This window comes from Macaca nemestrina, chromosome 19, assembly GCF_043159975.1.
Source record: "Macaca nemestrina isolate mMacNem1 chromosome 19, mMacNem.hap1, whole genome shotgun sequence".
Taxonomy (NCBI): Eukaryota; Metazoa; Chordata; class Mammalia; order Primates; family Cercopithecidae; genus Macaca; species Macaca nemestrina.
In genome coordinates this window covers 69,551,377-69,576,052 of record NC_092143.1, presented here as the reverse complement: position 1 = coordinate 69,576,052, position 24,676 = coordinate 69,551,377, and the positions used below count along the sequence as shown (strand labels likewise).

General features: G+C 39.0%; 1 long non-coding RNA gene across 1 annotated transcript; it reads left to right on the top strand.

The window, feature by feature from the left end:
* Positions 1–14,153: 14,153 nt before the first annotated feature.
* LOC105464926 (uncharacterized) lies at positions 14,154–24,676 on the top strand. The gene is made up of 5 exons (XR_011617033.1): positions 14,154–14,468; positions 15,615–15,904; positions 16,538–16,685; positions 18,990–19,077; positions 23,637–24,676. It is a non-coding gene; the product is annotated as an uncharacterized lncRNA (long non-coding RNA).

The following is a 24,676-nucleotide window of genomic DNA, read 5'->3' as shown; positions in this document are numbered from 1 at the left end:
ACATGCAGATTTTCCTCAATAAAACTTAAACTAAGTGTGCCTGCCTCCCCTTCCACCTCCTCCTCCTCTTCCGCCTCTGCTACCCCAATACAGCAAGACCAACCCCTCCTCTTCCTTCTCTTCTGCTACTCAACATGAAGATGATAAAAATGAAGACCTTTATGAGATCCACCTCCACTCAATGAATAGTAAATATGTTTTCTCTTCCTTATGATTTTTAATAACTTTTTTCTATAGCTTACTTTATTGTAAGAATACAGTATGTAATACATATAACATGCAAAATATGTGTTCAGTTGGATATGTTATTGGTAAGGCTTCTGGTCAAGAGTAGGCTATTAGTAGTTAGGTTTTTGTGGAGTCAGAAGTCATATGCATATTTTCAACTGCATGGGGTTGGGGAGCCAGTGCTCTAACCCCCACTTCATTCAAGGGCTTACTGTAAATATAAATCCACATCTAGCCACATCAGAATGAAAACTGCAGAACATGCAGAACTATATTTTATTTATTTTTATTTATATGTATTTTTATTGGTATATCATAGTTGTACATATTGGGGGATACATGTGATATTTTGATACATGTATATAGTATGCAGTGATAAAATCAGAGTGATTGGGATATCAATCACCTCAAATGTTTATCTTCTTTTCGTATTGGAAACATTACAATTCTTTTATCAATTTATAAATATGCAATAAGGTATTATTCACTATAATTTCTCAAACTGCACCATTGAATACTAGAACCTATTGCTTCTATTGAACTGTATTTTTGCACGCACTAACCAATTTCTCTTCATCCTCTCTACCCTCTTTCCTCTGGTAACCACCATTCTCATTCTACTCTCTCCCTTTTTGTTTTTTTTTTCCAAAGTCTTACTCAGTCACCCAGGTTGGAGTGCAGTGGTGTGATCATGGCTCACTGTAGCCTTGGCACCCTGGGTTCAAACGATCCTCCCACCTCAGCTTCCTAAGTAGCTGGGATTACAGACGTGCGCCACCATGCCCAGTTAATTTTTTTATTTTTTTATGGAGTTTTTTTTTTGCCATGTTACTCAGGCTGGTCTTGAACTTATAGGTTCAAGCCATCTGCCTGCCTTGGCTTCTCAAAGTGTTGGAATTACAGGTGTGAGCCACTACACCCGGCCCATCATTCTACTCTCTATCTCCAAGAGATCCACTTTTTCAGTTCCCACATATGCATGAGAACATGCAATATTTGCCTTTCTGTGCCTGGCTTATCTCACAGAATATTATAACCTCCAGTTTCATACATGTTGCTGCAAATGCCAGGATTTCATTTTTTATGACTGAATAATATTCCTATATATATATATATATATAAAGAAATATATGTATATGTATCACATTTTCTTTATCCATTCATCACCTTGACTATTATTAATAGTGCTGCAATAAATGTGATAGTTCAGATATCTCTTAGATATACTGATTTCCTTTCTTTTGGATATATACCTAGTAATGGGATTGCTGGATCATATGGTAGTTCTATTTTTAGTTTTTTGAGGAACCTCTATACTGTTTTTCATAATGGCTGTACTATTTTACATTTCTACTAATAGTGTACAAGTGTTCCTCTTTCTCTGCATCCTTGCCAGCATTTGTTATTTTTTGTCTTTTTGATTATAGCCATTCTAACTGGGGTGAGATGATATCTCATTGTGGTTTTGATTTGCATTTCCTTGATGATTAGTGATGTTGAGCATTTTTTCATATACGTGTTGGCCATTTGTATGTCTTCTTTTGATAAATTTCTATTCAGGTCTTTTGCCCATTTTAAAACTGGATTATTTGTTTTGTTTTTTGCTATTGAGTTGTTTGAGTTGCTTATGTATACAGATTATTAATCCTTTGTCAGATGAATAGTTTGCAAATATTGGGAACTAAAATATTAAAAGAATCCAGAGAAGAAAGACAGATTAACGACAAAGAAATGATGGTTAGATTGAGAATAGAATTCTCAAAAACAATACCAAAAGATGGTGGAATATCATTAAATTGTGGAAAGCAAAAAATAATTCACCTACAATGAGTACCCAGCTAAATTATTTAGGAGTAAAAGTAGAATGAAGTAATTGCCAATAATAAATTGGAATCCATGAAAGCGCTACTTAAAAATATACATGTATTGCCCATTTAACTCCAGTAATTCCTCCCCCAAAATCAGACATTCTAAATGAAAATATTACCAAGCCTACTTTTGATTATTTCAAATGGGAAAAATTATAATTCATTACATGCTAACCCCAAATCACTAACGATTTCCTAAACTGCAAGTCAATACAGTAAACTATTAACACAATAAATAACAACCATCAAATAATTAAATAAATAAATGCTTAAAGCATCACTTCCTCAGCAGAATACAGTGACTATGGCTATTAAACACTTGTCTGGAGTAATGTCATGATGCTTCTCTTTAGCATCACCAACACATGAGATATACATTTTGCTGACTGTCAGCGGGCTTTTCCACATGCTTTCCCATGGTTCTGACATCCTACCAATTGTATTTGAAATAAAACCCTCGACTCTTCTTGCATCTTGTTTTGTTTAAAATATTGATGAAATGTGGAGATGTACATGAACTTCTATAAATATATCAGTCAAAAAACATTGTGCTTAGAAGTACATAAGTTTTATGATGTTTGGGAATTAAAAACAGGGAAATGTTAATCTAAGAATCAGTTATCAGGCTATGCCTGTCTTTCAGTAAGAAGGGAATTGAAACCAACGGAGAACAAAGAAATTGCTAAACATATTAGTAAAACAAATAAGCATTGATATTTAAAGAAAACAAAGAAGGTAACAATAGTATTGAGTAAGGGGAATGGGGAAAAATGAAGTGGAATTAAAACACTATCTAATAATAGGGAAACAAAAAAGCGTGAATGGCCCCATCTTGTTCTTGTTCAGTAGGAGAAAAAGAGCCATTGGTGATTTTTGACTTTATTATTTGCTCATGTTAAACGTTTAAGTGGTAACGTACTAGAAGAATAGAAATACAATGTGTAACTTCAAGTCAGGAGAAGGAAACAAAAGAGATTAAAGAAAGCTTGATCCCATGGAGGAAAGAACAGGGAGAAGAAGAAACAAGCAATGTAGCAATAAAATATCCACAAAATTAGATGGTAGAAATAAGTTGAAATATCAGTAAGCAAAGTATTCATTTAAAACATGGGAAATCTCAGATTGTGTTGGAGAATATATTCCATTTTTAAGAGACATGCCATATTCCATTTTTAAGAGACATACCTTAGACACAGTGACTCAGAAGGACACCACAAGATGTGAAATAATCTTGTAAATTACAAAATTCTTTCTTAATGGGAAGGACTGTTATTTATTGAAGTCACATCCCTCACCATGTTATTCCTTGAATATCTTTATCTGATTGTTTTTTCTGCTAGAGTCTAGTCAACTTTTTAGAGGCAAGAATTGTGTCTTTTTAACAGTCTACCCTAATGTCTGACACCTATTAGGTTCTGAATGAATATTTGTTAAATGAACATGAATAAATATATAAATGAATGTACAAGATAGCAAGTTACCCTTTGACATTTACTATTTTCCCAGTGTGTGTCTGTGTGTGTGGTGGGAGCTGGGGGGAGGGTGTTCTTTCCTTGAATTTGGACCACATTTGGGTATCAATTTTTTTTATTTCTTATTCCAGCTATTATGAATATCTTGGTTATTTTGTAATATGTTAGGTCTTTATTTCCTAATTTCCTCCCCTCCTCATTCAATTGGCTCCATGACTCTAGTTCTCTTCTTGAAAACAAAATGGTGCCAAATACATCAGATCTTGGAAAGCCTGCTTGGTGAGTGTATATTGTAGCTTCTTTCGGTGTTTCTTACTTATGTCGCCCAAGGTTGTGGTTATGATTATATCTGAAAACTACAAAAACATCTAAATGCAGACACACCCTCATTTGTAAATAATGCTTGTGTCACTTAGAGACTATGTACAACTTGGTGAGCACTGGAATTAAAACAGTTCCTATCAACACTTTTCCTGAGGGCGTTAAGATTAGGGAGGTGTCTGGCTGGGCTCTGTCCTGTCCAGACTTAAACCAGTGAAGCTGCCCGGATCCAGGTTTCAGGCAGGTTTGTGTCACATGTAGTGACAGTCTGTGTTCCATCCTTGGGAAACCAGAGACAGGAAAAACGCTATGCAATATCCCAGTAACAAAGGACAACACCACTTGGTGATAATTAATATAATCCTCATGACTAAAAATAGGTGTTAGCCAAATTGTTCTGGCATGTTGCTTCTTCTGAGGAAAATGTTGTCTGGATTTGGCTTTTATCGTTTCTATTAGATCCAGCTTTACATTTTTGTGTGTGATGTGCTGTATGAACATTGCCTCATACTCTAAGCTTAATTACAATTGATCAACATAGAGGCTGAGACTGCAAGACAAAGCTGTGGAAAGCAAAAAATAATTCATCTACATTGAGTACCCAGCTAAGTTATTTAGGAGTAAAAGTAGAATGAATATCTGGATATTCCCAAACACTGTTTTCCAGCCGAAAGTTTCATTTGTTGGGATGGATTTGCTGACCTTCCTTTTGAACAATAGCCATCAACGAAATGATCCCCAAATAATCCATAAAGGTGTTGCTCAAATTCAGAGTCTCTTTACCAGGAATAATTTATTTGCACAGAAAAAAAGTGAGCTAAAATGCTCTCTTTCCACTTTCTACATCTGAAATCACCGTGACTCTCATTTGTGGGCTGTGTCTGGCTCCAGAGGTGCACAACCAAGATGAGCCCCATTGCTTGGGCTGTAGACTCCTTTTAGTGGCTCCATGGCCTTTGCTTCAGTCCAGCTCATATGAGGCCTGCAACTTGGAGATCTGCTGAATGAGACACTCATCAACAAAGAAAATGGATCATGGGACCATTAGGTGACCAACTCTCCCAGGTTACCTGGAACTGGGGTCTTTAAATGCTAAAGACTTTAAATGCTAAAACCAGGAGAGTCCAGGGCAGACCGGGATGGTTAGTCACCCTCGTGGACTGCGGGGCTTTTCGGGATGTGACAAACATCATGTGGAGCCCATCTGTGATCACCTGAAACGCCTTCCCTGCACCATGTCTCCTGTTTTGTTTTTGTTTAATTTCCTTTAGGGCCAGGCACAGTGGCTCATGCCTATAATCCCAGCGCTGTGGGAAGCTGTGGCAGAAGCATCACTTGAGGCCAGGAGTTCAGGACCAGCCTGGGAAATAGAGCAATACTTTGTCTCACAAAGGAATTAAGCAATTTAATTTCCTTTACGGAAAATGTATACTACTTCCCTAGCTAAGAGGTCACTTTCTTTGTGACACCTACCTCAATTCAATTCTCTAAATAGACTAGTTCTCTACTGCTGGAACAGGCCCACGGTTCCTTCTCTGTACTTCTGAAATCCAAAAAGCTCTGAAAGTGGAAAGCCTTTACATCACTCACCTGACCTCAAAGCCCTTTGTAATCTTTATCTATCTCGTGAAGTGTGGATATTTATATAATTGGTGGTGCTGCGTAAATATATTAATGACAGAGGGATGCTTGGGCTCTGATGTGGGTGTTAATAAACAGTGAGGCAGTACATTGTCTCCCTAGAAGCTGAAGACTGTACATGTGAGTGTTCCCAAGGGTTTCAGATAAGGAATCGTGGAGCTGTTCCTACCTCTACAAAGCCCTGTTTCATTCTGCCTGCTTGTAGTTGATCTGTATGTTTCTGAGCCTCAGCTTCCTCATCTCTAAAGTTGGAACAATGCTGTCTGTCCTGACATACAAACTGAGAAGTGTTGCAAACAAATAAAAGGCATCATTACCATTGCTCTGTCATCTTGCTTATCCTGGTATGCTTTGCATTTTAGTTGTCTCTACAACTTTTAGTGAGTCTCTACAAAAAACTGCCATTTCCATGGTTGGTGTTCAATAAACATTATGGAATCTGAGTGTGGAGTTAAAATGACAAGTTCATGGGGCTAAAATGACAAATTCATGAGTAATTTCTTCAGTGTCACATCCTGTCATTCAAACTTAACATTCAGTTCATCTTCAGTGAATTTCCAGAGAGAAGCCAGAATGTGGCCATTAAAATGTTGTCTCCATCCTGTTGACCACATGTAGAATGGGTCATAATATATGGAGGTAACTTCTCATGGGGTATCCTTGAGCATGATTAAAATAAGAATCGATAAACCCTTTAGAGGATGTAATGTACAGTATATCTGGGGCTGTGAGAAGTTGCCACAACAGAAGATGAGCTCTTCTGGCATTCAGCAATCAGAATTGAGGTGATTCATTCAGAGCGAAGCATTGTTCTCAAAATGGAAATTTGACCAGAATAGTCTTAAATCAAACAGTCAGTCTTTAATTCAAATGCAATCTGTAGCAATAAATTATGGGACACTGATTGGTTCAACACAAATGCCAAGGTGAAAGAAACTTGGAACAACATCTGCATATTTCCAAATATTGAGACACTTGGTGTCAGGAAGGTATGGTTTTTAATCCTGAGCAGTCTAGAAGAATAATTGGTAATCTGTCACTCTTTTAAAGCCTTATATATGACTAGGAAATATTAGTAGTGCTTTTTCCAATGTAAAGGTATGGTATAGTAATTAGAGTTGAAAGGGACTTTGGAACCTCTTGACTCATGCAGAAATTTCTTCTTCAGGCAGGCAGCCACATTCTTGAATGTGCTTGTGATGAGGGATCATCGACTCCAAAGCAACCTCTTTTTCTAGCAATTCTATTTGGTAGAAAATGATTTCTGATATTGACCCAAAATCTTCCTCCTTGTAACTTCTTCTCTGTGGTTTCAGTTTTGCTTTCTAGAACTTCTGAGGACCAAATGTGTTTTTTTCCCCATGATAATAGTATCTTTTAGGAGTGTGTTTGGCTACAGGGAACAGAATACCTTACTACAGTGGTTAAACAAATGGAAGCTTGTTTTTCCTCATAAGGCAAAATATCTGCAGATAGACAGTTCAGCTGGTACAGCTCTCAAAGATATAGGTGTGTTCTATCTTTCTGCATTGACATTCTTAGTGTGATGGCTTTGGTGCTTATGTTTGGCACCTCTTAGTCATGAGTTGACTGCTGTATCCTCAGGCAGCAAGAAAGAGAAAGAACTCGCAAGTGAAGTGCATGCCAGTCAACTTTCCTTCTTATAAGGTAAGCAAAAATCTTCCCAAGGGCATGATTCAACTGACTTCTGTAGCCAGAATTTGGTAATATGGTCACCCTTAGATCAATCACAGGTCACGAGGAAGATTACTGTGATTGGTTTAGACCCATCATGATTCTATGCCTGGCACTTAGGTAAGGTCTCTTCTTACTAAGATCCAGGGGTCTCTGGGGCCATCTAAACAAATCTGGTTAGCATGGAGGAAGTGGGTAGGATGGAGAGGTTGGATGGTGGTGAGCTATGGGGACAGAACCTGCTACAACCACACTTCAAATATTCAAATATTGCTCTCAAATCTCCTTGATTTTCTCTCCTCAGTGCTAAAATGCATTCAGTTTCTTTACTTAATTCTCGATTTTAGTTGGCCTCCTGTGTATGGCTCTAGCATGTGCCTGGAGCTCAGCCCAGTCTTCCCAATGTGCTTGGTGCTGGGGTGCAGCCAGTAGGACTAATCCTTTATGGTCAGACTCTGCATTTTTCATCCACATTGTTGGTTTTTGTTGCAGTAATATTGTGGGCTGACCCTTGTAGAAGTTGTGACCAGTTCTTCAGTTTCACAGTCACTGCCCATAGGTCATATTTCCTATCCAGTGTTTGTGTGATTGATTTTTTAAGAAAACCTAAATGAGGCCTGCAATGTGCTGATTTGGGGAAACTAATGTATTAAAATACAGTAAGGACTTATTTTGGTTAACCATAAACAGCTGTTCACTGATGAAATATGTTTAGAGGACTAAGACATGAATTTTATAAAGAGACTTTTATAAATTTCTGTAAAACCCATAGGTAGCATTGATATATTTATTACTGCATATGGATTTAAAGGAAAAACTGTCACCTCTTTATGTTTCTTTTTGCCTCCCCTGAAACACTTTTTTTTCTGGCACATTATTGTGTGCTACCACTAGGCCACACCAAATCAATTTGATTTACGCTTTAACAGAGTAGAAAATAGAAAGCAAGGTACAATGACTTTAGTATACGCAGTAATAAGTGTGTAATGGAGAGCTAATATTTTTGGAAATACACTCTTCCATAAAATTTTAGGAAATATGGAATTCTGGTTGTAAAGTGCTTTTTAGTTTAAAGCATTTTTATCCAATATAGGATTAGTATACCTTGAAAAGTTGAAGTGTTAGCAGTTATACTGTAGTGATCACATTTGATTGTCCACATTTGGTTACCCAGCATTTATCCAGCCATTTCTAGTATGGTTGTAAAGTATGAACTGTAAATATAAATGACTTCACTTTGTACAGAGATGAATAGCTATAAAGCTAGATATAGATGACATGTAAAAATTATAGAAAGGGTGAGATATATTATGAAAATCTGTATCCAGAATAAGATACTTAGTACCACGGTTTGAATGTCCCCTCCAAAAATCATGTTGAAATTCAATTGCCATTATAAGAATATTAAGAGGTGAGGCCTTTAAGAGGGGATTAGGCCATGAGGGCTCTGTCCTCATAAATAGATAAAAGCATTTATGGAGGTAGTGGTTTCCTGATAAAAAGGATGTATTCAGCCCAGTTTCCTCTCTCTGTCTCATGTGCTTGCTTGCCCTTCCACCATGATGTGACAAGCATGAAGGTCCTTGTCAGATACCAGCACCATGCCCTTGGACTTCCCAGCCCCCAGAACCATGAGCCAAATAAACTTATTTTCTTTATAAATTACCTAGTCTATGATATTCTGTTAAACAGCAGAAAACGAACTAAGATACCTGGTGTCTGAATTATAAATCACAGTTACATTTTATAATGTGGCTTTATAAGTTCTTCAATTATTCACCAGCATAGTAAGCATGTGAGTTTTAAGGTGTGTCAAGCTGTTCTGAATGTTAGAATTTCTTCACAATCTGTGAGAGATTACTCTCATTGACTCTATTAGAAGCCATTAAGATGGTGATGAGAGTATTTATTTCACAAAACTTATGAAAAGCTCTCTGAGCAACCTGAAAAGAACAAGGTTGGTTTCCAAGCCAACATACAAAATTGAAAGGCTCATGTGTTAGAAGACCTTTAAAAGTACACTGTTGTCCATGGAATGTGAACATGATAGCATTTTGTGGGTGAGTTATGCCAGTGCATCAAAATGAACATATAAAAATAACAATTAAAGAAAAACAGAATTAAAAATGATATGTACACACTACTTAAAATCATGTAAAATACATGTAGACATTAAATATAGAATAACTTTTAGAGCTATAATTAAGAACTTAAGTTTTTGCAAGTTTTTTCTGTATCTTTCAAAAGTATCTTTCACTTTTGAGATTAAGAACTTAAGTTTTTGCAAGTTTTTTCTGTATCTTTCACTCTGGCTATGGCTGAGTGAGGAGAGTGGCAAATTCTGTTTTTTGTTGTTTTTTTTTTTTTGAGACGGAGTCTCGCTGTGTCGCCCAGGCTGGAGTGCAGTGGCCGGATCTCAGCTCACTGCAAGCTCTGCCTCCCGGGTTTTTACGCCATTCTCCTGCCTCAGCCTCCCGAGTAGCCGGGACTACAGGCGCCCGCCACCTCGCCCGGCTAGTTTTTTGTATTTTTTAGTAGAGACAGGGTTTCACCGTGTTAGCCAGGATGGTCTCGAACTCTTGACCTCATGATCCGCCCGTCTCGGCCTCCCAAAGTGCTGGGATTACAGGCTTGAGCCACCGTGCCCGGCAAATTCTGTTTTTTAAAAGTTAACTATAAACATAGGCAAATTGGAAAAAAGAACAACAACAACTTTTCAGCACCTGGAAATTGGCCAAAGGCACATAACAATCTGAGAAGCATTTATACTTGAAAAACTGCTAAACACTAGATAAGAAACAGGAGAATTTGTAGTGTTCTGGCCTGCAGATGCTCCTGTTCCTCTTCCACCTCACAACACTCTGCAAGTTCAGTTCACACTGAGGTTCTGCCTGGGATAGGTTTTGCCAGATGAGGACTGGAAGCTTCTCTATCATAGTCAAAGGGAGCCCACTTGGTTCGGATTTGGAGTAGTGGGAAATGCCCACACCCGGTGTTGTTGGTGGTAGAGTAAACATGCCAGCTGTTTGGGCCTAAGGTTGTAGTGGTGGTTGGGGCAAACTAGCTGAGGCTGCATGGATGCACAGCAAGGCAGAAGAGTGCTCAAGCCAGCCATCGTCTTGGCCAGCGCTGAGGCTGTTTGCATACACAGAGGAGATGGAAAAGGGCTCAGTGAAAAGTAATGGCTGGGAAGACTTGATCTTTTAATATTCTCCTTTACCCACACACAGATCCATTGACAAGGAATGGAAAGGTTACTGGCTCAAGGTGGTTGAGCAGAGCCTCTCTCTAATCTTTGCCTTACCATTACACTATGCAGACAGGGATGAATGTCATAGGGAGCCAGGCTTAAAACCACCACCACCAAAAAGAATGTAAAGACATCAACAGCTGAACACTTCAAGGGAAACAGATTGCACAGATTTAGTACAGGTAAATTACTCAGCAAAGTAATAAGCAAACCAAAAAAGCCAGCCAGTGTAACAACAACTACAACTTTCAGCAGGGAAAAAGCAAAATCCAATGATATATTGGATTTGTTATGATATATTACCTAAAATATTCAGGTTTTTTTGGTTGGGCACAGTGGCTCATTCCTGTAATCCCAGCACATTGGGAGGCTGAGGCAAGTGGATCACTTGAGCTCAGGAGTTTGAGGCCAACTTGGGCAACATGGTGAAACCCCATCTCTATAAAAAACACAAAAATTAGCTGGGTGTGGTGGCACTTGCCTGTAGTCCCAGCTACTCAGGAGGCTGACGTGGGAGAATTGCTTGAGCCTGGGAGGCTGAGGCTGCAGTGAATCGAGACTACACCACTGCATTCCAGCCTGGGCGACTGAGCCAGACCCTGTCTCTCTCATACACACACAAATTCAGTTTTCAATGAAAAATAAGACCTTCAAAGAAATGAAAAGTGTGCCTGTATTCAGTGGGGGAAAAAGCAGTCATTAGAAACTGTCTGTCTCTTAGTATCAAATGTTGGATTTAGAGTGCAAAGACTTCAAGGCAGGTATAATATGTTCAAAGAACTAAAGGAAACTAAAGAATTAAGGGAAAGTATGGCTAAAATGGTTCAATAAATAGAGACTTTCAATGAGGCAGAAATTGTAAAAATGAGTTAAATGGAAATTCAGAATTGAGAAGTACAATAACTGAAAGTAAAATTATTTAGAAGGGGTCAACAGCAGAATTGAGATGGCAGAAGAAAGAATCAGTGGATTAAAAAACTGGATAAAAAGTCATATCTAACTATATGCTGTGTATAAGAGACACATATTAGGCTCAAAGATACAAATAGGTTGAAAATAAGAGGATAAAAGAAGCATACACCATGAAAGAGTAACCATGAGAGTTGTCACCTTAAGAAACCAGAGAAGAAAGAGCAAACTAGTCCAATGTAAGCACAAGAAAAGAAATAAGAGACTAAAGCAGAAATCAATGAAACAGGAAAAACAGTAGAGAACCAAAGTAACAAAGCTGTTTCTTAAAAAAAAATTTTTTTAATGAAAAAGGAAATACTTTCAGCTAAACTGATCAAGAGACAGAGAAGACTACAAGTTTCCAAAATCAGGAGTGAAAGAGGCGCCTTTCTACTGACCCTATAGAAGTTAAAATTGTAAGAAAATATTAAGAACAACTTTATGTAAATAAATTTAACAACACAGATGAAATGGACCAATTCCCTGACAGACCCAAACTACCAAAGCTCATTCAAGAAGAAATAGATAACCTCACTAGTACTTATCTATTAAACAAACTATAGTTAAAAACCTTCCAACAAAGAAAACTTTATGATTTCACTGGTGATTATTTTAAGAAGAAATAATATCAGTTCTACACAATGTCTTCAGAAAAGTAAAAGAGGATGCTCACTTTATGAGGGTAGAATTATTCTAATATCAAAACCAGACAATGATACAGCAGGAGAGACAGCTGCAGACTAATTTCCCTCATAAACATAAATACAAAAATTCTCAAAATATTAACAAATTAAATCTAGTAATGTATGTACAAAATTTTGGCTAAGTAGCGTTTGTTTCAGGAATGAAGACTGGTTCACATTTGAAAGTCAATCAGTGCAAATACCATATTAACCTACTAAAGAAGAAAAAACACATAATCATGTTAGTAGATGCAGAAAAGCATTTGACAAAGTTCAAAATCTATCTGTATTTTAAATTTTCAACAAACTAGAAATAGAGGAATTTTTTAATCTGATGAATGGCATTAACAAAAACCCTGCAACTAACATACTTAATAGTGAAAGACAGAATGCTTTCCCCCTAAGATCAGAAATAAGGCAATATCATGCTGGCAGTTCCAGCCATAGTATAGCAGGGTAAAAATGCACTTATAATGGAAAGAAAAAAAATTAAACTGCCTCCATTCACAGATGGCATGATTGTCTACATAGAAAATTCCAATGAATCTTCTAGAAAACTGGAATTAATGAGTTTAGCAATGTTGCAAGATACATGGTAAATATAAAAACCTCGTATATGTATGTACTAACAATGAACAATGGCAAATAGAAATTACAAAGAAAGGATCAATTACAATAGCTCCAAAAAATCAAAAAATGAAATAGTTGTGAATCTAGCAAAGTACATATAGGTCGGTATGCTGAAGATGACAAAATGCTAATGAAAAAAATCAACAAAGATGGAAATAAATGAAAAAATATATTCTGCTCATGGGTTGAAATACTCAGTCTTATTAACATGTCCATCCTCCCCATATTGATATAGATTCAATGCAATCCCAAATAAAATAACAGGATTTTTATAGCTGATTCTAACATTTTTATGGAAAGGCAGAGGAATTACAATAGCCAGAACGGTTTTGAAAAAGAACAAAGTTAGAGGACTAACACTACCTGAACTGAAGACTTACTGTAACATCATAGCCATGAAGACAGTGTGGTATGGGCAAAAGGACAAACACATAGATAAATGGAACAGAGAGTGCAGAAACAGAACCACACAAGTATTATCAGTTGATTTTGACAAAGATGGAAGGCAATTCAATGGAGAAAGGATTGTCTTTTCAACAAACAGTGTTGTACTAATAGGACCTTCATTTACAAAATAAGAACCTAGACCTAAACCTCATACCTTTTAAAAATTAAAATGGGTCAGAGAACTAAACATAAAATACCATAAAATTCTTAAAAGAAAAAAATGGAAGAAAATCTTTGAGATCTTGAGTTCAGTGAAAGTTTTCTCTCAGATATAATACTAAAAACATGATCAATTAAAAATTTGATAAATGAACTTCATAAAAATTGAGATCTCTTGCTCTGAGCAAGTAACTGCTAAAAGAATAAAAAGACAAGCTGTAGATTGAGTGAAAATATTTTAAACTCACATATCTGATAAGAAACTTATGTCCAGAATATATAAAGAGCTCTCAAACCTCAGTAAGAAAGAAAGAAACTCAATTATATAATTGGCAAAAAATGTTAACACTTCACCAAACAAGACATATATGTGACAAATAAGTATGTGGAAGGAAGCTCAATATTATTCATTAGGTAAATGCAAATGAAAACCATAAAAGATACCACTGCATACTGATTAGAGTGGTTAAAAAACAATCAAATAAGCCTGGCAGGACCAAGTGCCGGTGAGCATTCAGTGCAACTGAGATTATCATATATTGTAGGTAGGACACTGGGATTATCATATATTGCAGGCAGGACGCTGGGATTATCATGTATTGCAGGCAGGACGCTGGGATTATCATGTATTGCAGGTAGGACGCTGGGATTATCATGTATTGCAGGTAGGACGCTGGGATCATCATGTATTGCAGGTAGGACGCTGGGATTCTCATATATTGCAGGTAGGACTGCCAAAGGATAGCCACCATTTTTGAAAAACAGTTTGGCAATCTCTTATAAAATTACGTATACATTTTCCACATGACTCAGCAATTCTACTCTTAAATGTTTAACCTAGAGAAATGAAAACCTGTACATGAATATTTATAGCAATACTATCTGTAATCACCAAAAACTGAAAACAAGTCAAATGCCTTATAACAGGTGAATGGATAAACACATTTTGATACATCTATGCTCAGCAATAAAAATAATAAACTATTGATACATGCAACAACATGAATGCATCTTAAGTGCATTATGCCAAGTTAAAGAAGCCAGACTCAGAAGGAAGATTCCACATGTATGACATTCTGGAAGAGGTTAAACTATAGAGATGGAAAACCTATGTGAGTTCTAGGTAAGATAATTCATGTCTCTGATTGCCTAGCATGGTCCTAACTTGTCTCTACTATCCTGCCTTTACATGTAGTTTGTAATTTTCCTGACTTTTTATGTTTTTATTTTTATTTATTTATTTGTTTGTTTAAAGATGGGGTCTCACTATGTTGCCCAGGCTGGCCTCAAACTCCCAGCCTCAAGCGATCCTTCCAGCTCAGCCTCCCAAGTAGCTGGGATTACAGATGAACACCACTGTGCCCAGATTGATTTTTTATTTTAAATAAAGTATTTTTATTATTGATTGAGTTAAATAAAGCCAAGTATTTGGTAAACCTGTTGATTAGAACAACTTCTTCCAACGCTGTATAGCAGTGATTGAAATTCTCACTTTAATATGTTAGTAATTTTGAAAAAGGACCAAAAATAATCCCACTCTTTTCTGCTGGGTTTCTTTTCCCATTCTTTCTAGATGGAATATAACTAGCATCTCCCTTTCAAGGATAGCATGCAGGGCACTCAGTGATGAAACTAAGTGCAGTTGGGTATGAGTGGCTCAGAACAGCTAATTCCTTCAGATCTAAGGAGGTATTTGATGCGGCTACCCCTGCTGGTCACTTGGTGTGCCATCTAGTTGTGCCATGGCTGCTGCTGCAGTTTATGAGATGTGCAAAGCTGGTCGACCATTAGTCTGCACCATCTGATGGAAATAAAGCAGATTTTAGGTTATGTGTGCATAAAAAATGTGGGGGAAATAGGATCTGAGTAGTCAATCTGTAGGGCATAGTCCAAATGCTCTTGTTAGAGTAGTCTTGTTACTGTATGGGGGACATCACAAATATTGCTTTATTTTTATTTGTTAATATTTTTCTAAAATTTTACAATAAATGCTTTCAGCAGCAAGGAGGTTAAAAATTAAGTGCATGATTAATAAAAAATTAAGTGCTGAGTTTCTGTTTCTTAAGAAAGTTGATGATGAAAGGGTAAGTGACACAAACTATTGATTGGCATTCAAAGTGCTACAGTGGTAACATTGCCAAAACTGCTGAAGAAATGTTAACATCTGCTTCCAAGTTAGCATAAGTAGTGTAGTGGGTTGAATGGTAGTCCACCCAAAAGGTATGTATACTTAGAACCTGTGAAAGTGACCTATTTTTTTCAAAAAAAGTCTTTGCAGATGTAATTAAGGATCTTGAGATGAAATTATTCTGGATGATCCAGGTGAGCCCTGAATCCTATGACAAGTGTAATCACATTATAAGACAGAGAAGAGGAGACACAGAGACCTGGAAGAGAAGGGCCATATGAAGACGAAGGTGGAGATGGAGTGCTGTGGCCACAAGGAAAGCTGACAGCCACCAGAAGCTGAAAGGAGCAAGGAAAAATTGTCCCCCAGAGCCTTCAGAGGGAGTGTGGCCCTGTGGACACCTTGATTTTGGACTTCTGGCCTCCAGAAATGTAAGAATAAATTCTGTTGTTTTAAGCCACCATGTTTGTAGCAATTGGTTATGCAACCTTAGAAAACAAATAACAAGTAGTCTCGAGGATTCAACACAGGAACCTACAGCAGGAAGGTTACATATCACCCCGTGAAGACTACGTATCTATTTTTCTAAATTCACTTAAATCCTTTTCATTCTGAATTTTCTTTGCATGTAAGAAAATGAAGCTGTATTCTAAATGAATTGTCTCCGTTTGCAGGAAAAGAACTTTGCACACAGTTAAATGATGCCAGATTTTCATCACTGTCATCAGATGCTTTATAAAGAAAATTAGTTAATTTCAGTAATGTCTGGATTTATTTTATCCAATTCACGGAATTAATCTAATTCATGGAAGCTCCCCGTCACAATGGGGACATCTGACATTATTTCAAATGCTACTGCAAAATAAGACAACAAGTCCAACACTGAAAATACACACACACACACACACACACACACACACACACACACACACACATGTATATACATATATATATATATGCTTTTTTTTTTTGCAGTACTGATACAAATATAAATAGACACATTTTGTTGCTGGTGATGGACGGGGGTGGGCGGGGAGGTTGCTGAGCAATGCGTTGATGTCCAGGTTTCACAGCCACCTCCAAAGCAGTGCAATCCAGATGAAGGACAGAGAAGTTATGAAGGATGTGTTCACCCATGGGAAGTCGCCAGGAATGGACAGGCACACTCAGGACCCATCAGGACAGATGCAGCACAGTGCAAAGCCAGCAATGGTAATTACAACAACCTCTGCAGATTCCCCCTCCCTCTCTCCCTCCCTCCCTCCTCACTTTCCTCCCTCTCTCCCTCCCTCTTTCCTTCCTTCTTTCATCATTTTATTATGTGAATTTTCAAAATTATAAAAGCTAGAATAGTACAAAGAACCCTTATGTCCCTGTCACCTAGCATTAATATCAATATTGATATATTGCCAAGTTTGTTTTATCTATCTCCCTCCAACTTTTTTTTTTGCTAAGGTAGTTTAAAATAAATCCCAGGACCATGCCACTTCACCCATAAATACTACATTATTACGAATGATTTCTTTCTGCTAGTGAAACTAATGCATATTTTTTATAGACAATTCAGATAAGCATAAAGGGGAAATTAAATTTGCCCACGCTCCTACAATCTGCATCACTGTTAATTTTTGATGATTTTTGATCTAGACCTTTAAATTATGTGTGTATGTGAATATATATACACACACATATATATATTTAATGTAGCCTGTCTATCTGTATGTTAATCAGTGAGAAGGCTTTCTGTAACAGAAAACCCAGTTCACACTTGCTTAGACAAGAAGTGGAATTATTTTGGCTTATATACTTGAAACAGTGGCAGGATAGGTTTCACACTGGCTTGATTAGACCTCCTGCTCAGTTTCTTCATCGTTCTCTAGTGACTCTTGAATATTGACTGGCTTTATTCTTGGACTGGCTTCCCTTCTGGCAACAAGACTAGGATTCAGGCTCTCACATCCATCTTCACAGGGAGGAGGAGCCTCACTTCTCATAGCTTTTGCACAAGAGTCCTGAGCTCTACTTGGATTGGCCCACTTGTGAACTAATCACTAAAACAAAAGACATGAGAATACCCTGCTTGAACAACTTGGATCTTTGGGAGGTAGGGGCAGGAGGATGCACCCAGACACCGTGTCTTCACCCAGTGGTGGAGGTATTAAGAGAAGGAATGGATGTTGGGGAGGAAGCCTTAACATGTATTATCCTATGCCTTCTTACTGTCTCTATGTGTGTATCTATTTGTATTCTCCCTGTCTCTTTAAATCTTGGAAATTTAGTTCACCTCCGTCCCCTTTTCACATTCAGGATAAGCACACAATGCCCACTGCAAGCTACATGAATTTCTGGGGTTTGGGAGGAGAGGGGAAGGCGGCCACTTTGGGTTCTTCTTCCTTCTGCTGGACCCCTGCTCTCTACTCTGTGACTCGCACTGACCTCAGTTGTGGAATTTGCCCCCTCCTTGCATATTCCAAGAGAAACAACTCAGGTAAAGTATTTGCATATCTGGTAGACTCCACTTAAGGTTTAGGGCATTTGGGGAGGGAGGGTTCTCAACAGAGGGAGATTTTGCCACTCAGAAGACATTTGGCAACAGCCAGAGACGCTTTTGGTTGTTACAACATTTTTGGTTGTTGCAAGTGCTACTGTCTTCTAAGTGAGCAGAGACCAAGGACGCTGCAAGGCACAGGACAGCCCTCCCCAAAAGAGTCATCCTCTCTCTGTGTCTGGGTTGAGAAGCTATGCTTTAAGATCTCTGGAAGTCCTGGGGCCATACTTGACGGTGCTTGGCAATTCCCTCCGATTCCTTCCTATGTTCTTTTTTTTTTTTTTTTTTTTTTTTTTTTTTGAGACGGGGTCTAGCTCTGTTGCCCAGGCTGGAGTGCAGTGGCCGGATCTCAGCTCACTGCAAGCCCCGCCTCCCGGGTTCACGCCATTCTCCTGCCTCAGCCTCCCGAGTAGCTGGGACTACAGGCGCCCGCCACCTCGCCCGGCTAATTTTTTTTGTATTTTAGTAGAGACGGGGTTTCACCGTGTTAGCCAGGATGGTCTCCATCTCCTGAACTCGTGATCCGCCCGTCTCGGCCTCCCAAAGTGCTGGGATTACAGGCTTGAGCCACCGCGCCCAGCCCTTCCTATGTTCTTTCTTCATTGCTTTTCCTCATCTGTAATTCTTCTTTATTTCTAATATAGAGCATGCTGGCTTTCCCTTATGTTCTCATCCTCCAATAGACCTTGCTTTCAGGTTCATACCTCCACCCCAAGATGTTTAATGAGGTGTCTTCCTAAACAAATGTAGTACAGTCTCTAAGAGAAATTGTATTGCCATTTGTTAAGATAATTATTATTTCCAGCTTATTATATACCCACATCCTCCAAGTGATACTTGGGATAAAACAGTGGATAGTATTTCCCCACATGCTTTTAAAAGTTAATATTGGGTTTCCAGAATATTTTTCCATTGCTTACCGAATATGTTGCTATTTGCCAAATGTTTCTGGCTCTTCTCACTTCTAGGCATGTCGTAAGATTGTACTTCCTGACATCCCTGTGACCAGTGGGGTCCTGTGCCTAGTTGACAGTGGAAGGAACATGTAACTTCTAGGTGAGAGCTTTTAATTACTGAGCTGACCCCTTTCAGGGCTCTCTATTTCCTTGTGGTAAGGTGATTATCGACGTTTGAGGTGGAACTCCTCCATCAGCCTGGATATCCGAGAGACCATGGTGAAAGAGGACCTTGTTGATATGATGTACATGTGACACAAGAAGTAGACTTTTGTTATTTTTTTTATTTTATTATTTATAGGTATTTTTTGAGACAGGGTCTTGCTCTGTTGCCCAGGCTGGAGTGCAATGGTGTGATCACAGCTCACTGCAGCCTTGACCTGCTGGGCTTTAGCGATCCTTCCACCTCAGCCTCCTGAGTAGCTGAGACTATAGTTGCGCACCACCACACCTGGCTAATTTTGTTTATTTTTTGTAGAAACGAGGTCTCATTATGTTGCCCAGGCTGGTCTCGAACTCCTGAGCTCAAAGGATCTCCTGTCTCAGCCCTGCGAAGTGCTAGGATTACAGGCATGAGCACTGCACGCAGCTCCAACTTTTGTTATTTTAAACCATTGGAATCTCGGGGTTGTTTGTTACTGCATAGTCTAGTCTATCCTGATGGATACATCTGATACCTCTTCTTCACTTTAGTTCAGAGGCTTCCTCCTCCTCATCAGATGAAGGTGACTGCATCCATGATCATAGGGGTTCATCCTAACTGGTCTATACCAATAGTTGTCATCTGCTGTTCTTTCCAGTGAGTAGTTTAGGGGTGGGCACATGTCTCTTTTGAGAGATAATGAGAGGTCTGCTGGGGCTTCTGAGAAAAGCTTCCCTGATCCTAGACAAGAGACCTGAAGAAAAAGTCCTTGAGGCCTCTGGACATGGCGTTTGTTGGTTGTGGTGCCTGGAGCTTTGTAGCTATCCTGAAACTGAGACAGAGATCGACACGAGGACAAATGTGACCCATGAGGGTGGCGAAGCAAGGGTGATGGAAAGAACCTGGCCCTCGATGACATTATTGAAACTTAGAATCAACCAACCCTGAAATTTCTACCTCTGGACTTCCTGATATGTGCAATAATAAAAGTCACTATTTTAAAGTCAATTTCAGTCAGGGTTTTATGTTACTTGAAACTGAAAACATTCTAAGTGATACATCAACTTGACTTCTGTAATGTTATTTTAATTGTAGAACATGTCTAGACTGTAATATATTTAATTAATCTCCTGTGACTTAACATTTAGGTAGTTTTCTATTTTTAGCCACTATAATATGAAGAAGGTCCCTTTCTGAAAATAATGCCAAATACAAGTTGTAAGCACATTTTGGCTTCCTAAGGACAGGAGGCCTATCTCCCCCTGAACCAGATCTTCATTCATCCCTTCATTCATTCATCCAGTCATTTATATTTGTTGAGTCCCTTCCATGCTAAATGCTTAGGATAGAATAGTAACTTCAAATTAACAAGAGACTGGGTGTGGTGGCTCACGCCTATAATCTCAGCACTTTGGGAGGCTGAGATGGGCGGATAGAGGGTCCTGGTACTTGAGGCCAGGAGTTTGAGACCAGCTTGGCCAACATGGTGAAGCTCCATCTCTACTAAAAATACAAAAAGTTAGCCAGGCGTGGTGGCTTATGTCTATAATCCCAGCTGTTAGGGAGGCTGAGGCAGAAGAATCACTTGAACCTGGGACGTGGAGGTTGCAGTGAGCCGAGATTACACCATTGCACTCCAGCTTGGACAACCGAGCAAGCTCCGTCTCAAAAAAAAAAAAAAAAAAAAGAAAAGAAAAACTGACAAGTTCCTGGTTCTCATGTAGCTCCTAAGAGCTTGTGTTCTTTAGATTTGGCAAAGCCAACACATGGTCCTGTAGTTACATAAATGTGAAGCTAATTTCCACCCACGGGTTCTTGGAAAAATAAATGGAACAGCGGATATATTGGATTGAGAGATTAAGTGTTTTGATTAATATATAAAGTAAACATGTATTTTAGCATACAGAGTTATGGCTCTAGACTTTGTAACTTCTTACAGAAATGCACAATTTTGCATGTGTTAATTTGAATGACCTATCCTTTTAAATTATTATTTATTCAAGGTTATGTGTTTTCTTTGCATATCATTTAGGAAAAGTTGGGGACAAGAGTGATAGGAGTAGTACGTTTTGCCTGAGCATATGGATATATAGAAATAATACTATTAAAATAAGAACTGATTTTTGAAAGGACTGGTTTTTGTTTGTTTGTTTTTGTTTGTTTGTTTGTTTGTTGAGACGGAGTCTTGCTCTGTCGCCCAGGTTGGAGTGCAGTGGCGTGATCTCGGCTCACTGCAAGCTCCGCCTCCCAGGTCCACACCATTCTCCTGCCTCAGCCTCCCGGGTAGCTGGGACTACAGGCGCCCGCCAACACACCTGGCTAATTTATTTTTGTATTTTTAGTAGAGAAGGGGTTTCACTGTGTTAGCCAGGATGGTCTCGATCTCCTGACCTCGTGATCTGCCTGCCTCAGCCTCCCAAAGTGCTGGGATTACAGGCGTGAGCCACCGCGCCCGGCCTGTTTTTTTTTTTAAAGATAGCTCTGCAAGAAGAAGAAATTGTTCGTGCAGTAGTAGCAGTGGTGGTGGTAGGGGCATAGCATAGCTCATGGAGCACGAAGCCTGGGGATGCTGTACAGTTCTGCTTCTTGTTCGCTGTGTGATGTTGGACAACTCTCTACACTACTGAGTCCTAATATCTTCATTAACCAGAGGCAGAGATAAAATGAAATCATTTACCTTATTGGGTTACTTTGAAAAATTGCATCTTAATGTATGCAAAAGAGTTTAACTAGCCGGGTTCAGTGGCTCACACCTGTAATCCTAGCACTTTGGAAGGCCAAGGCGGGTGGATCACCTGAGATCAGGAGCTTGAGACCAGCCTGGTCAACATGGTGAAATCCCGTCTGTACTAAAAAAACAAAAAAATTAGCTGGGCATGGTGGCAGGCACCTGTAATCCCAGCACTTGGGAGGCTGAGGTAGGAGAATTGCTTGAACCGGGGAGGTAGAGGTTGCAGTGAGCCGAGATTGCACCACTGCACTCCAGCCTGGGCAACAAGAGCAAACTCCATCTTTAAATAAATAAATAAATAAATAAATTTTTAAAAAGAGTATAATTAACTGGGAACATGTCAACTTTAGTTTTTGTTTGTTTTTCAGGTGAGTCAAGGGAAAAATACTTCAAAAATGGAGTTCTCAGGCCAGGCTTGGTGGCTCATGCCTGTAATCCTAGCACTTTGGGAGGCCGAGGCGGGTGGATCACCTGAGATCAGGAGTTTGAGACCAGCCTGGCCAACATGGTAAAACCCTGTCTCTATTAAAGATACAAAAAGAAAAATTAGCTGGGTGTGGTGGTGGATGTCTGTAATCCCAGCTACTCAGGAGGCTGAGGTAGGAGAATCACGAATCACTTGAACCTGGGAGGCGGAGGTTGCAGTGAGCAGAGATCACATCATTGCACTTCAGCCTGGGCAGAAGAGCAAGACTCCATCTCAAAAAAAAAAAAAGAAGGAAAAAGAAAACTGAGTTCTCAGATATTTATGTAAAAAACAACATGCTTTTATTTATTATTATACAATGATACATGATTATTGTTGGAAAATGAAGACAGCAAATGCACCCTCCCCCAATGTCAAAGTGTCTGCTTAGAGTATCTCCCTGACATTTTGTCGCCCTTTGCCTCAAGTCAATGGGAGGCAGTGACACCATACATTCTTTCTTTACACGGAGTAAAATCTATCAGCATTATCCTCTGATGCTGATTAATTCTTAGTCATTCTTAGGAAATCCTTCTCTGCTCGAGTTTCATAAATCATCACCCATATTTTACTCTAGCAACGTGAAGATTGATTTTACAAACATTTAAATTATCAGTCCATCTGGAATTAATTTTGATATAGATGGGAAAGATGTGTCATTATATGACAAAATGGATATCTTTGCAAATGGTACTTACTGCTATTTGTTGAATAACCCAGACTTTCATCACTAATTTGAGTTGGAAACTTTTTCATATACTAAACTACTACGTGTATTTGTGAACTTTTTTGGGCATGCTATATATTGTGCACTGAATTTTCTATCCATTGCTCAATCGATGCTGCATTTTAATTAATATTGTAGGAGGTTTTATTTTTTTTTATTTTTTTTATTTTTTATTTTTATTTTTATTTTTTTTTTTTTTTGAGACGGAGTCTCGCTCTGTCGCCCAGGCTGGAGTGCAGTGGCGCGATCTCGGCTCACTGCAAGCTCCGCCTCCCGGGTTCCCGCCATTCTCCTGCCTCAGCCTCCTGAGTAGCTGGGACTACAGGCGCCCGCCACCGCGCCCGGCTAATTTTTTTTTTTGTATTTTTAGTAGAGACGGGGTTTCACTGTGGTCTCGATCTCCTGACCTTGTGATCCGCCCGCCTCGGCCTCCCAAAGTGCTGGGATTACAGGCTTGAGCCACCGCGCCCGGCCAGGAGGTTTTAATGTCTAATAAGAGAGACCCTCAACCTTTCTTTCCAAAGATCAGTTGGCTTTCTAGCTTGTTCATTGCTTCTGAAGATATTTCTAATCCTTTTATTTTCATGTTCCAGATACCCATGAAGATGCAGAAAAATCTTCACACTCTCAGCAATTTAACAATCTAAGGTAACAGGTAATATAATACCAGAAGCAGGAAGTAAGATGTCTAAATTCTAAGAAAATCAGAGTTGGATTTAGAAAAAACTCCTAAGGATTCTACCTGAGGAGCTTCCTGGTTTTGCTGCCTCTGATTATACCCTGAATACACATTGCAAAACTCTATTTTTGCTATTAGTTTGCATTTTGTTTTGTTTCATTTTGTTTTTAGAGACAGGATCTTACTCTGTCGTCCAGGCTGGAATGTAGTGGCACAATCATAGTTGACTGCAGCCTCAAACTCCTAGGCTCCAACAATCCTCCCACCTCAGCCTCCTGAGTAGCTGGGAATACAGATGCACACCGCAACACTTGGCTAATTTTTTTTTCTTTTTCATGGAGACGGGATCTCACTATGTTGTCCAAGTCACTCTCAGACTTCTGGCTTCGCGTGATACTTTCTCCTTGGCCTCCCAAAGTGCTGAGATTACAGACATGAGCCACTGCATCTGACACTGCATTTTATCTTTTAAAATGTGCAGTTCCCCATCAGAATATGAGCTCATTTAAGGGCAGGAACTATATCTTAGATATCTTTTATACCTTTGCACAGTGACCAAGACATAGTAAATGCTCAAAAAACATTTAATGAATTAATTAATGGTACACAAAACTCTTGTGTGACGGAATTCTCTGGCTGTGTCTTTCTTGTGTCTCCACTGGAGTACCAGGTGCTGGGATATGGCAGCTTGCCCAGCCACCTCGTTGCTCCTCTGTGTTGCCTGGTGAGTTTCATATTTATACAACCCTGTGCTTTCCAGGCTTTACAGGCCCTTGCTAATGGATTCTTCAATGGCTTCATCCTTCCAGTTTCTTCCTCTTGACATTTTGCATGTTGGCCTGAAATAATGTGTCTCTCGGCCAATGGTGAGCACTCCATGATCTCTATCCTTCCCCTGGTTCTAAATTTCCCCAAGGGCCTGGTAGGTAGGGAGGTGAGGAGCAGATAAAGCTG